This window comes from Mytilus trossulus, chromosome 1 (assembly GCF_036588685.1).
Source record: "Mytilus trossulus isolate FHL-02 chromosome 1, PNRI_Mtr1.1.1.hap1, whole genome shotgun sequence".
NCBI lineage: Eukaryota > Metazoa > Mollusca > Bivalvia > Mytilida > Mytilidae > Mytilus > Mytilus trossulus.
Window position 1 is genome coordinate 25,678,039 of NC_086373.1, and position 13,958 is coordinate 25,691,996.

Consider the following 13,958-nt stretch of genomic DNA (forward strand, 5'->3'; position numbering starts at 1 on the left):
GCCAATGAGAGAACTCTCCATCCAAGTCATGTTATTTTTCATTTAACATTATAGACCTCTTCCATTAGCCACTTGTACAAATTTATGAATTGTCAATCATAACATGTATATAACTGTTGTCCCCTGCTCACAGTGGGGAGGTGGAAGAAGGCCTACAAGATACATCTCCAGACATTTTCCCTGAACGTAACCGTAGTTCTTTAGCCTCTGTCTTTCGGACATCTGCCACATATTAATGCTCGATCTGTGTTTTGACAATAAAATCCGTGGTGACTCTGGCTTTACACAGTTTTATAGTACATTAGTAAGATATGTTGTTATATTTCAGGACACTTATCTTCCGATATGTATGGCCCTTGATGATTAAAGAATTGTCTCCTCGGCTAGTTTCAGTGTGCAATATGTCTATCATGTTACAATGAAGTTGCAGAAAAATATGAATCAAAATTATCTTAAACATAAATGAAAAACATTTAGAACCAAATTTTACCACTGGTATAGTACATGTACAAGTATTAATTTACCTGTAAATCTAATTAGGAGCAAATAAAAAATCAGCGCAAATGAAAAAATGAAATCGGCGCAAATGAAAGAATGAAAATTTTCAAAATCGGCGCAAATGTCATACGCCCATATAAAGTTTGAAAATTTTACCATAGGTATAGAATTGTAAAGGAATGAAGAAGCAAACAAACATCATTAAAACCAATTTAAAAGCCCCTTTAAGGAGGCTCGTGGGTATAAAAAAATTCAGCAAAAATTTAAACATTTGTTTTTTCATTACAAAGTTTATTTATTACACTATTAGTTATTACTTTATAATATGGTACAGAAATCACCCAGACAAATCAATTTGGTTTGGCCACAGATGACTTTCAATTTTTTTTATATCATTGTAAAAGCTGTTAATTATCTGCCTTTGGTGCAAAAATGTCATTTTTTGATGTTTAAATTGAAATATCTTTTTTTACTCATCGGTGACCTATATTTTTATTATTGTTTTCAAACAAGCTGTACATAAACTAAATAATTGTAAAATTTAAGCGATTTCTGTGATTTAGTTCTTTTTTTTATTTCGATATTACCAATATTTCTCCTATAAGTTCAACAGAAAAAAAGGACATTAACAAAAATGGATGCATCTTTCAGAGGCAGATTGTGAGCTTAAATTAACGGTGATCAATTATTTTTATTTTATATTTCTATTAGGTATAAGATAAAGTTTAATCACAGAAAAAAAATAGCAAAAAACTTTTCAAAAAACCTCTGAGTACAATTTCAGAGAGATCCAATAATATTATTAGTAATACACTTAAACACAAGTTTAATGCTTAGAATCTAGAAAAAACGCTTCTTGTTGGACCTTTTATGGTTCCTTATTCCTACATGTTAGAGGCAATTACCCCCAAACTTAATCCCAGCCTTCCCTTTGTGACATGGAACCTTGTGGTACAATGTCAGAGAAATCCATACACTTACACACAAGTTATTGTCTGGATGGAAACTACAAAAAATGTTGTTTTTGGCCCCTTTTAGGTCTTTAATTCCTAAACTGTTGGCCCCATAACCCCTTATATGAATCACAACCTTCTTCTTGTGGTATTAAACATTGTGGTACAATTTCAGAGCAACTAAAATACTTATATAAAAACCTTTTTGCAGTATATTTTCCGTCCAAATTACTACTTAATTTAATTTTTATCAATGGGAACAAATTTTAAACTTTTGGAGTTTTCATTTAAAAGACCCAATTAGTTAGTAGTTTCATAGTAGAAGATCTTTACAAATAATGGACAATTTACATCAGGTGTGCAAAAGCTTACAAAGGCCTTTAAAGGGGCACTAGCTGTCAAATCCATGGTCACCGATTTGACTCAAATTCTCATATTTGATTTATAACTATGTAAAACATTTATCCAAACTACCAAAAGTCCAAAAGAAACAGTTTATAGCCCATGGGGTTGATAATATGTAGGTTCGTTTCGTGTGAATTTTAGTACAGACGCCATCTAATTAACTATCGATTTGACCTCAGATGACCATATAAGCGATGAAAACACCAATAAAGATATGAATAGATTAAACCAACACGTGCAATTGGATTTTTATAGGTCTGTTTGATTTTATTTTATACATTCAACATATATGTTTCACATTGTTTTCAACCGTATAAGAATAATTTCGTATGGATCGAATAGGTGATCAAATGGTTTACAGTAGTTTCACTTTCATTGTTGACATTCTTTTTCTTTAAAAATAACCAGTACACATACAATGCATGCGTTGTCAATCTCTACCTAGGAGTTAAACTGAAGTTCACATGAATACGGATTTAATGAGGTCGACTGATTCACTTGCAAGTGAATTAGCAAATATCAATGTTTCTTTGCTTAATTTGACAAAATTGAACTATTTTGGCTGCTAAAAGCGAATTATTATTTCACTATTTCACTTTCATTATTGATTTAACAAAAAAATCTTACTTTAGATTTCTAATATATCTCGTAGCTAGTACCCCTTTAACCAGACTTGCTTAAAAGCATAAAAATTAATAAGTTTCACCTCTGTACCCTAATGGTCAAATGAACTATTTGACTGTAAAAAAATCTAGTAAATCATCTTCTGCAGTGATTCAACATGCCATAGCCAACTATCAGGCTTGTTGCATTTCAAGTACTCAGCAAATAATCATTTGAAAACATTTGCTCAAATACTTTATAAAATTTTGATGCGTCCATTTCCTCATGAAAATATTAGTGTCACCATCAAGGGTGCTTCAGACCATTAACAATGACATTCTGTTGTTTGTCTTTTACATGCAAAACATGTTTTCTTGTTAAACAATTCAGGATGGCAGAGAACTGTATTAAAATGTTTCCTGATCAAATTTAGTGTTGTATGAAGGATAGTTTAAGAATTGTTGTGAAACATGGGTACGACTATTGATCAGGCTTAACAAAATACAAGCTTTATATCTTGTCATAATGCAATCAACTTAAAAACAATCTTCCATTAACGGATATTTTTACAGACTTCCCAATAGTAGTTTTAAAACTCAGCACGTACCGCCTGCAGAAAAATTACCAAGAATCTTCAATAATTAATTGAACATAGAGGCTTTTAAATGCAAATGCGTTTTAGTTATCATGTTACGGCATAATAATTTGGAAAAAAAGAATGTCTTAATTTGCATATAATTCCTTCATGCAGATAACGTTTTAAAGTCAAATACTTTCAAGGGTAAAATTTAATAAAATGCATCAAATCAGAATTTTGATTTTAACATGAATCTTAAGTAATGATGTGAAACTGCATCATCAGAACTCTCGAGGAAACATGAAATGGGAGGGAAATTGTGTTGAGTTTAATTGCAAGTGATCATTGGAGAGCATGAAAACCATAGCTTGAAAACATAAAACCTATATAATGATCTAACTTATTGCTTATTAAAGAAATTAGCCTAATGACAACTTGACAAACAAAACTAAGAATTGAAAAAAGGTCCTTGCAGGCGAATTGAGGCATTAGGTATAACCAGAATCACTATTAGACTTAACATGTGTTGCTCATACAGTAAAATTACCAACAGGAATGACTGCACAGCAGATCTGAAAACTTGAAAATTACAGCAAACTAGGTATTTTTTTAATTATTAGTGTCATTGTTAAGGCTATGTATGAAGTGCCATAAAAGAATCAAACATGAAGATTATGAAAAGAACATTATAGGAAAGTTGTTTAAGTTCAATCCTTTTGTTTGTTTGAATCTTTTAAAGCAAGACAATCATAAGAATATGTGATGTTCCTAATGTTTAGAATAAAACGATTGACGTGAGGGCATTTGCCCTGAGCCAATGGTAAAAGTCTACAGATTGCTTGAAAGCAATCGTATCCCAAAAAATGAAAATCATTACAAACAATTCATTACCTCCATTTTGTCATGAAAAACAAAATGTAACAAATTTGAAAAATATTGGATCAAGTGTTTAAACTTATCAAACCAAATCTACAAAAAGTGCCATTTCCAATATTGTACTTGACCACCATTTCATCTTCAGTGACAGCATACTAGAATTTGTATAGAACTGGTTGGACAGTTCCAAAGATAATTCACTCAATCTACAGAAGATGCAATTTACCAATCAATCAATAGTGCGGTGACTGAAGGTAGATTTTTTTGAATTTAATCTCCCCACCGAACACACACCTATATTATATATCATTGGAAAGAGGAAATCGTGTACTATAATAATATGCCTGTCGTCAGGACTTGGTATGGTCACAATTTTATTAAATTGAGGTCAAAGGTCATATGTGAAAATCTGTGAAAATTTGGGAGGGTTTCAATTTTGACATTTTTTTCTATTTCTAAACTCTACATAAATACAAACGATACTGTTTTGGTTTTATTAATGTTTGTTATTATACATAAACATTAATCATTAAGATTTATTTTATCCAAAAAATCATTAAACGACGTTTTAAAAACAAAACTTCAAAAATTAAGTTTTCAACCTATAAAATGTTTAGAGCACCTTAACCTTTTAAAAAATTTCAATTTCAGGTAAAAATCAAGTGTCATGCAGGACAATACTTTTAAAAAAATTATTTTTTAAACTATCATATTGGGTGAGGTATCAAATCAAAGCAATAGAACACTACAGTCAAATATGACCTCACATTGAATAGCGGATACTTCAGGTTTTATTATAGACTATTCGTTGCTTTTCGGTTTTTTTCACAATTATTACTGCTTCCATATAGTATTATCTGTTGTTGCGTATTTTACTCTGGTTAATATCTATTACATTATAAGTTGTGTACCTATATCCCCCCTTTTTTCCCTTGCAACGTACCACAAACTTCAAAAGTATTCCATATAAAAAAAAGAAGATGTGATATGAGGCAACCCTCCAAATGAGACATAAATTACCAATACGTCCCGTACGGGCTTCAACAATGAGTAAAATTTATTCTGCATAGTCTTCAATTCACGAAATGAATATTGTAAAGCAAACGAAAAATCTCTCGACCTGATTAATGTTCTAAATGAATAGGAAACAAAAAAATATAGTATATAGAAACATACGACAAACACTGAATTACCGTCTCGTGACTTGAAACAGACACAAACAGAATGTGGCGGGGTTTGACTTTTTTAAGGGCATGCCAACAGCCCCCAAACCTGGGGGCTGGGACCGTGTGTATCAGTTCAACAAGCTCTGTACCTAATCAACCGTTATCTCCATCATCTTCATTTTCACCAACCGTCACAAGACATGTTTTTAATATTTCTATACATTTCACTCATGGCCACAGGTATGCACATGAAAGGTTCTGCTCAAAGCAAACACGTTTTTTTGAGTTTTTCTTTACAAGTACAAACAAGATATTGTAGGAAGTCCGAAGACATTTGTTCCCAAAGTAATACCAGCTTCAAACCATCCCTTTCAATTCATCCAACTTTGAAGATTTCACAGAGATCTAAAATGGGGTTAAGATGACATCCATATGCTTGTCTGCAAAGATGATGGGGAAACATTATGCATGAGACGTACACACTATCTTGATTTCTGAATTTGCAATTAAAAATACCTCAATTTTTAACAGTCTAAACTTCGCAAATTTTATAGAGTATAAGAAAATGAAATACTAAATAGAATATTTAGATATATGAAAATAGCTTCAGGAAAAACTATTTCAGTTAAATGTAAGTAAACATACACAATTTTTCATTTTGAAAAAGGGGGGTTGAAAATCTCCAATATACTACTAGTCATTAAAACGACTTTTTGAAAAATGTGACCGTACGAAATTCTGACGACAGGGCAAAAACTTAAGAAGACATATTTGTCTTTAAGTTAAGACCATTTTTAGCCATGTGTTATTTGGGGAGATTAAACTCGCGATCTAGACGACTTTTTACACTTCTGTCACCGCACTACAAGGACCATAAGTCCTGAACTTTAAAAATGAAAATTGTCTATTGACCTTTACTAATCTCTCATCAGTAACAACATACCGTACATGTACCAGTACTAAAATTTGAAAAGTAATGGTTTAAAAAATTCTGTTGGTATTGCACTGAAATGCATGATGCATAAATGGCCATATAAGCTTTCAAATCAAATAAAGAAAATTATAAAGATCAACTTAAACTAATAATAATTTCAGTCAAGTTGCAAAATATTTCATTAATTCATGAGCATTTTTGCAGAGAAAACAAACTTGGGGTTCAGGGTGGTGTCTTTTTAAAATGTTATGAAATATAAACAGATTAACAGAGTGAGTCTAAACATACTATTGAACTTAATTTTCAAAGTTTCAGTTATAAAGTACTATTTTTATCAAAACTGTGTATACTAATTACTTGGGCCACACTTAAAAATATTTTGGTTTGCCCAAACCCTACCCAAAGGTTGAGACAGTGGGTAGGTAGGTAGGCATTTTCTTTTTTTTATTTCAAAAAAAGAAATTGAAGTATCAGATGTTAGTAAGTCTTCATGCCTATTTGATTAAAAAAAAACTTCTTCAAATCAGGACAATAAAAGAATTTGAGTAGGCAGCTTTTTTCTGGGTAGGTAGCGTTTGGGCAAACAAACCTATTTTTTATTTTGGCCTTGCTAATGTAAATTGTGTAGCATTTGTCTGGTATTTGCATAAAAATGATTTTCTGACATAAATTTCAGTAATTGCATTGGTTATAAATTTTACCAACCCTCTAAAATGTTACTATAGGAAATGAATCCCAGTCAATTTATGTTTTCTAAATTGTGTTTTGAAAAACTAATCATTCTTAACAACTTGTTTAATCTTTTGATGTAACTATCTCATATCAAAAAATATGACCTTTCACCTCATACAAATAGTTGATGAATTTCAATCTAGTACAGCAAATATTAAACAACTAATCAATCCTCTAATATTGAAACACAATTGTCAGAAATCAGCACCATCCAAAACAAATATCCTCTAAGAGCATGAAGACAGCTAATTTCTAATCGGAGCTGAATATTTATTTGGAGGAGATGAAAAGAAACTTTCCATGCAAGAATGGACAAAATGAAATCTTAATATGGAGATAAAAAAATAAGAGATTAAAGAAACCGTATTGTGTCAAATATACGTAAATCAGAATCTGAGATGCCAGCAAATGTTTGATTAGGTCTTGATTAATTCGTCCACTTGACAACAGCACGAAGGTGAAGTGTAAATATTACTCTAAATTGTGCGTGATTTACGTGTTTTCTCTTCTCCCAACACTGAATTACGATGAGGAGTTTATTCAATTATCACTTGCATTTCAGTATTATAGATTAGTAAATGACATATTAAGCTCTCAGGATGTCACATAAACAAATTACTTCTCAAATATAAAATGTAAATTCATTGATGGCAAATTATTTACTTTCACATTTGTTATCTAGCAATTTTTGGAAATATATTCTATTTTCAATTTATCTCAATCTATTTATACCAACTCATATCCGCAAAAAAAATATGATACTTTTTTAATAGTGAATAATTCAAAATCTAACTAAATAAAGCCTATAGGGTATACAATGAAGTGCCAATTTTGATGTCTGTTATGCAAATATATCAAAATTAATTTTTATTCAAAGCACATAACATTCTGCCTACAGCAGAGGTTTTTTTGAACTAGTCAGTAGTTTCAGATATGAAAATATAATTTTCCATAAGCTTTCAACAGCAATTATGTTCCATTTAACACTAATCCCAAAATTGAAAGAGCATTGTTAGAGGACAGTGTTTGTGTTGTCAAGCCATCTAATTTAAAAAACATTTTGCCTATTTCCAGAGAACATTTTTTAAAACTTGCCAATCTGTTGCCACCAGTAGATGTTTTTTAATCTGATCATTCATTTGTTCATGACCTTCATCATTCTGTCAAGTTTGGTAAAATAGGTCTAATAGTTTTAGTTATGATAAAGATGTGATTTTCAATGTTTTGAATGTTAAATGTGTGCCACCAAGGTACCATATTTATCACTCTATCAACTTTTGATAAAGACCATTTGTAAAGGGTCTTCCAACCATTAAATTTTGTAGGTCTAAAAACAGTTTATGGAGAGAAGTATAGCTCATATGGTCCTATGAACGAAGTGAGCTAAAAATCTGTAATTTTTCTACACAAGACATATTTTTGGTCCTTTTTTCTTTAGAGGGGAAGTAGGGGTACCTATGCTAAGCTTTCAAGTTTAATAACAGTTATTATTCAATTTAATGTATTGACTGAAATGTTTCAATAATTTCTTCAGGAAAAACAAACAATCTTTTCCATTTACAAATGACAACCTCAATTTAAACTCAACTTTCAAAATTTGGAAATATGGAGGGTTGAGTGCTCACAAACATGCTTTACCCTGTCTCATTACGCGCCTGTCCCAAGTCAGGAGCCGGTTGAGTGATAAGTCGTTGGTTCATGTCCCTAATAATTTTTATTGTAAATTGTTTTGTTATAAATAAGCAGTTGTTTTTCTGGTTTTAATTGTTTCACATTTTCATGTCAAGCCTTTTTTAAAGCTAAAGATAAGTGTGAGTTTCTCATTGTTGAAGGCTACAATACATTCATTTCATTTTTTCTCTTGTGGATAGTTGTCTCACTGCCCACCATACAGGGTCCCATTATTCACATAGTTCATGCTAATTTCCTTACCATATTCCTTTTTGGATGTCTATATATTCTTGGCAATGAAAACTCTGGATCTGCTACCGAATAACATCACTTTACTGTTCCAGCAGGCAACAGCCATGGTATCTGAAAGTAAGAGATAAGTCACAAAATATTATTCCTTTTAAATGAACAGCATGCATCAATGAGACAGCATTCCTTCAACACAAAAAGTAAAATACAATCAAATATCCATATCAAATTGAGAATGGAAATGGGGAATGTGTCAAACATGAATATGTATATATGAGAACTCTCAGCACAGTCAATCATGGTAAAACAACAATTATTTTTAAAAATATCTGGGGTCTATCTCACAGAAGTTTATATTCAAGTCTGTCATATGATTGGACCTTCAAACTAACAATCTTTTACACAATGTGTTAGATTATAATTTTAATTATTTTCAAAATATAATCAACTTTAAAATACATGAATTCTTTTACTTTGACTTTGTTGCTTTGTCAAATAATTTGACAATTTGAAATTTTGGGGGTTTTTTTTGGTAGTTTTTTTTTACCCTAGGAAAGTATTACCTTACCTCTCGTTTTAGTCATAAAAGTTGAAATTTTTAAATTTAAAATTCCGTAGCTGGGAATACTAAAAGTATGACCTTAAACTTTCAAGAAATTATACTAATTGCTCATTTTTTCAGAAATAGCGCTAAATATTTCATCATTTTCACCATACTGTCAACCAGCAAGGTTACATTATACAAATTAAACATTGACAATTCCCTAACCAAATAAAAGACAGAGGAACAAGGATATATGTGATAATACTTCTAAATAAAAGTTATAATCAAGTCAAACATCTTCAAATATATTCCATCAAATCCCAAGATCCCCCAATTTTCATTTAAAAAAACAGCATGCTATAATAAAACTGTGAAAATGGGAATAATTACTTAAAGAAAACATAATAATTCTTGATGACAGAACTATTGGTTTCATGCTGTGTGGTTGACATCAATAGAACATTATAATGTTCAAACATAATTTTGTAAAGTAATCTTGGTTGTAATTAATTGATGCTTCTCTACTAATCATGCAATTCCCAGGTCATTTGACAATGATCAAATATTGATACACTAACAGGACAGCATATTATTTTATATAAATGGCAGAAATATCAACCATTTATCCAACTGCATCACAGCGGAAATCAGAAATCACAATTCTAATGATAACTGATAAATGCACACATCAAAAGCAACACCAGAGAACGAACACTAAATATATATATCAATTATAAAAAACAAACTTCAAAATTAAGCTTTGAAGAATTTAACCTCAATATATCCAGCACTGATACAAGTGCTCTGGGATGCTAAGCTTTACAGGCTTTTAATACAGTAGACACATGTCATCTTGAAAGACAATTGACAAAGCTTTTTTAGAAGTTCCACTGATCAGTGTGTTATAAAAAAAAATTGTTTCATCTTCCATCTTTTTAGAGATCTGGGTTAAAAACTATGGGAGAAACTGATTGAAAAAATTAGGCATCCAGGTTTTTTTATTGCAAAAATCTATAGATCATCCAATATCGCAAGATTCGCACAAAAAATGCATTTCAGGGGCAATAACTCCAAAGAGGAGTTGTCAGATTTTTTTGAAAATTCCGAAGGTGATAGATTGTTTATTACTTTCTCAAAACAAGCCAAAAACTGCATTTTTCGCTTTTAAGAAACAATGGCATTTTTCATAATGAATAAATACCTGAATACAATTGCTCAAAGGAAATATTCTATAAAGGAACATCCAGGACCAGGTACAGCATGGAAACATTTGGCCCAGTTGTTTCAGCAGAAAAGATTTTGGTTTAAAGTTTACAACAATGGGACAGACAACCAAGACTGACAGGTGAGCTAAAAAGCAAACTTAATAAAATATTGACTTATGGTTCATTTTATTTACTGACAAAGGATTTTAAGGTTTTGTTGTCTGTATTTTTAAGGATTTACCAAGTTACTAGTGAATACTCAGAAACGCCATCAACATGCTTCACAAATTACATGTTTTTACATCTGTGCAACATGATTAAGCTACAAAGTAACAATCAACTATGTACTATTATCTCTGACTTTACCCATTAAAAGAAGAATGTCATGAAGAATTGCAATCTTTAATAATTTAAATGATTAATTTGTATCAGTCAGCTTTGATTGAAAAACCCAAATCAAATATGATGTCATCAAGCTCTCAAATGTCATAATATGACAGTCTATCAACTTGTCACAAATCTATTAGCTTTTTCTCATTAAACCTGACTAAATACCCTTTTAGAAATTTTTAGTTTTCCAGAATGAATATCGATTTGAATTCAAGAAGAAAATTGTACCCATTTACGCGTAAGTATACGACTAACTATCTTGCATGATTCATATATTACAATTTTTCCCTTTTTTCTGTTGATCGTTCAATTACATTATAACATCAAGTCAAAAGTAATATAAATGTTATCCAAGACTGGCCCATAGTGATTCTTGCTTTGACAATTGAGATTATGTGATATTAGCAATAAAGAATTTCTGACAATCAAAAATTGGCATTGCAACCGTCAATTGAAAGCTCCATATTAAATTATATCATTTCACCATGATATGATTCCATTAAAGTTACAATGGGAAGCAGTGGAGCAAGAAAAATCATCTAGAAAATCATTTGTTTAAAGACAATCTTGCCATTTTACTTCATTACATGCATGCCATATTTATTAGAGGAAAGATATTGATACCACAAAATCTAAGAAGATTCAATATCCGCATTGCATAGAAGGCAATATCTAACATTTAAAACAATAAATCAGTAATTCAATAAAATGATAATTCATTTTTCCTTTCAAAACAAGAAATCAACTTCCGTTTATTGGTAATAGTCTCGCATAGTAAGCACAAATCAAGTTAAATGATAAATTTCAGACTAAATGTCTAGAAAAAGTTTACCAGATAACACAGAGAGAAAAATTGACAAAACAATCATGTACTCAAATGAATATAAGGAAAAATAAAATTTCAATTCCTTCTAGGTTCGTATTCTGAATTTCTGATAAGGTTAGTTATCTTCAAAACATTTGATTGAAGCCAAATATAATTTTATTGTCAGCCACTTCTCTAAAATATAAATATGTAAAAGAAAATTAAAAGACGGCTTTTTTCCTTTTCAAATTTAATAAACTGTTGACAGAGCCATATGTCTAGCCTTTACACAATTTGATAGCAAAAAGCAAATGTGTCGATTATGCAAACATCAAAAGCTTTAATGTTGCACTTCTGTATACATAGACAATGCAAATTCCAATAGGAACTCCTTTTACTGCTGAAACTGTGCCACTATGAAGTTTAGAAAAAAATATATTATTCTAGAATGGAAGGTTAATGAGATGCACTGCTATAATTCAAAGGTCAAATATAGGGCTGTGCAGAATACTTTCAACATTTATATGCTACCATTTTCCAAGAGTCACAAGAGTTTAAACTTGTATAAAAATTCTATACTACCCCTCCCCTCACTTTGGGTCTTCATCTGAATTCCATTGTGAATCTTTCTATACTGGAAACATTCACCAGTTATGTCTCTCTGAGATGAAACTTAAAGAGTTCATATTCGGGAACCACTAAGTAAACAAAACAAAATATTTATGAACACTGAATATCGCCCAAAAAGAGGTGTGGTTTGTGAAACAGCAGTTTAACGAAATGCCACTGTAAGGCATTGATTATCAATTTCTACAATGTTGATATATTTGCAGATCTTGGAATTTTCAAACTTTGTATATGACATCCTCTAGATAAAGTAGACAAACTCTGGTTTCAAACAATTAAGAAGTGTCAGGAGAAGATTTTTAAAGAAAAGGTTATGCAAGACAGACAGGTCGATGAATGCATGCGAGGGCAAAAGCTAAACATAATTACTGCTAGAATGATTATCAGTATGAATTGTACAGCCCAAGTCTTCAGTATATATAATTGTTGCATTCATTCACTCCTGTGTTCAGTCGTTCAAAAATTTCTAAACATCAACAAATGAACTTTAATAACAACAAGAAAACACTAGAAAAGATACGTACATACAACCCGTGTTTAAGTGTATTTGAAAGAGAAATAAATCCGGTTAAACGATGTAAAAAGGAGAAATATATCTGGTTAAACGATGTATAAAGGAGGAAAAATTGTAGATATTGCATTACGATGCGTTCTACCTAATAGCACGTGGATATGTTTACATATTTAGACTTGACCCAGTATGTCACCGTCGTTTAAACACTTGACTACAGTCGTGTATAAGCTAGACAATAAAAAGCTTAAGCCTGTACTATTTGTGTGAAGTAAATGTGTTTGTTCTGTACATTTAAATTGTTTTACCTGATAGCAAGAACGTATATCTATCCGTTTCCTTCTCAATTCACTTTGTCAAATTCGTCGAGCTTCTTCAAAACATACGTATTACTGCGCCCCGAAGTGAAAAAAATATGAGAAATCCTCGTAAAATAATGCTATTTTCAATTTTGTGGAATCCATTTTGTTATATAAATTATACAAAGATAAAAAAAAGTTACGATTAATTATGAATTTGCATATCATTATACGGAACAGGATAATACGTAGATAACATACATAACTAATACCGAAATATACTGTTTCTCGTTCATAAACCGAATTCCGCTTTGAATTATAGAAGATGCAATATTAATCATGTTCAGTCGACTTTTCATTGTTATATCAACGTCTGAACTAATTAAAGAATCTTTTTTTTTTTTTTTAACTTTTGATTTTTTTATTTCCAACAATTACAACATATACATGATATACATACAATATAATACATATAAGATAAATACAATGTCATTTTTATAAATAAATCTTAATTGGAAATATTTTACATTTTCTATAGAAAAGATAAAGAAATAAAAAAATAAAAAAATAAAATAAAATAAAATAAAGAAATAAAGACGGAAAAATAAAAAACAAAAAACAAAAAAACAAAAACAAAACTCAAAAGGATTATCCAGTTACATCCCTATCTTTATTTTTAATATCACATAATTATGTTGAAAATTATTTTTTTTATACGAGACATATTTCTTTCGTAACAGCCATCAACACTGATCAAGTACATAACATGGCAATAATATTTTCTTTACAATATCTACAAGATTGAAATCACCACAAATAACAAAGTATTCATTTTCAAAATCATCAATAACAGACATAATATTAGAAAAAAAATCAGGATTGTCTGTATTTGGTCCGTATAGACATGCAAGAG

At 30.6% G+C, this 13,958-nt stretch overlaps 1 long non-coding RNA gene across 1 annotated transcript in view; it reads right to left on the reverse strand.

Annotated features, from left to right (window-relative positions):
- Positions 1-13,958, reverse strand: part of LOC134707207 (uncharacterized) — a 43,366-nt gene that overhangs the window by 12,706 nt on the left and 16,702 nt on the right. Inside the window, exon 6 of the long non-coding RNA XR_010105689.1 lies at positions 8,677-8,778. This is a non-coding gene — a long non-coding RNA (uncharacterized LOC134707207). The remainder of the gene's footprint in view (positions 1-8,676; positions 8,779-13,958) is intronic.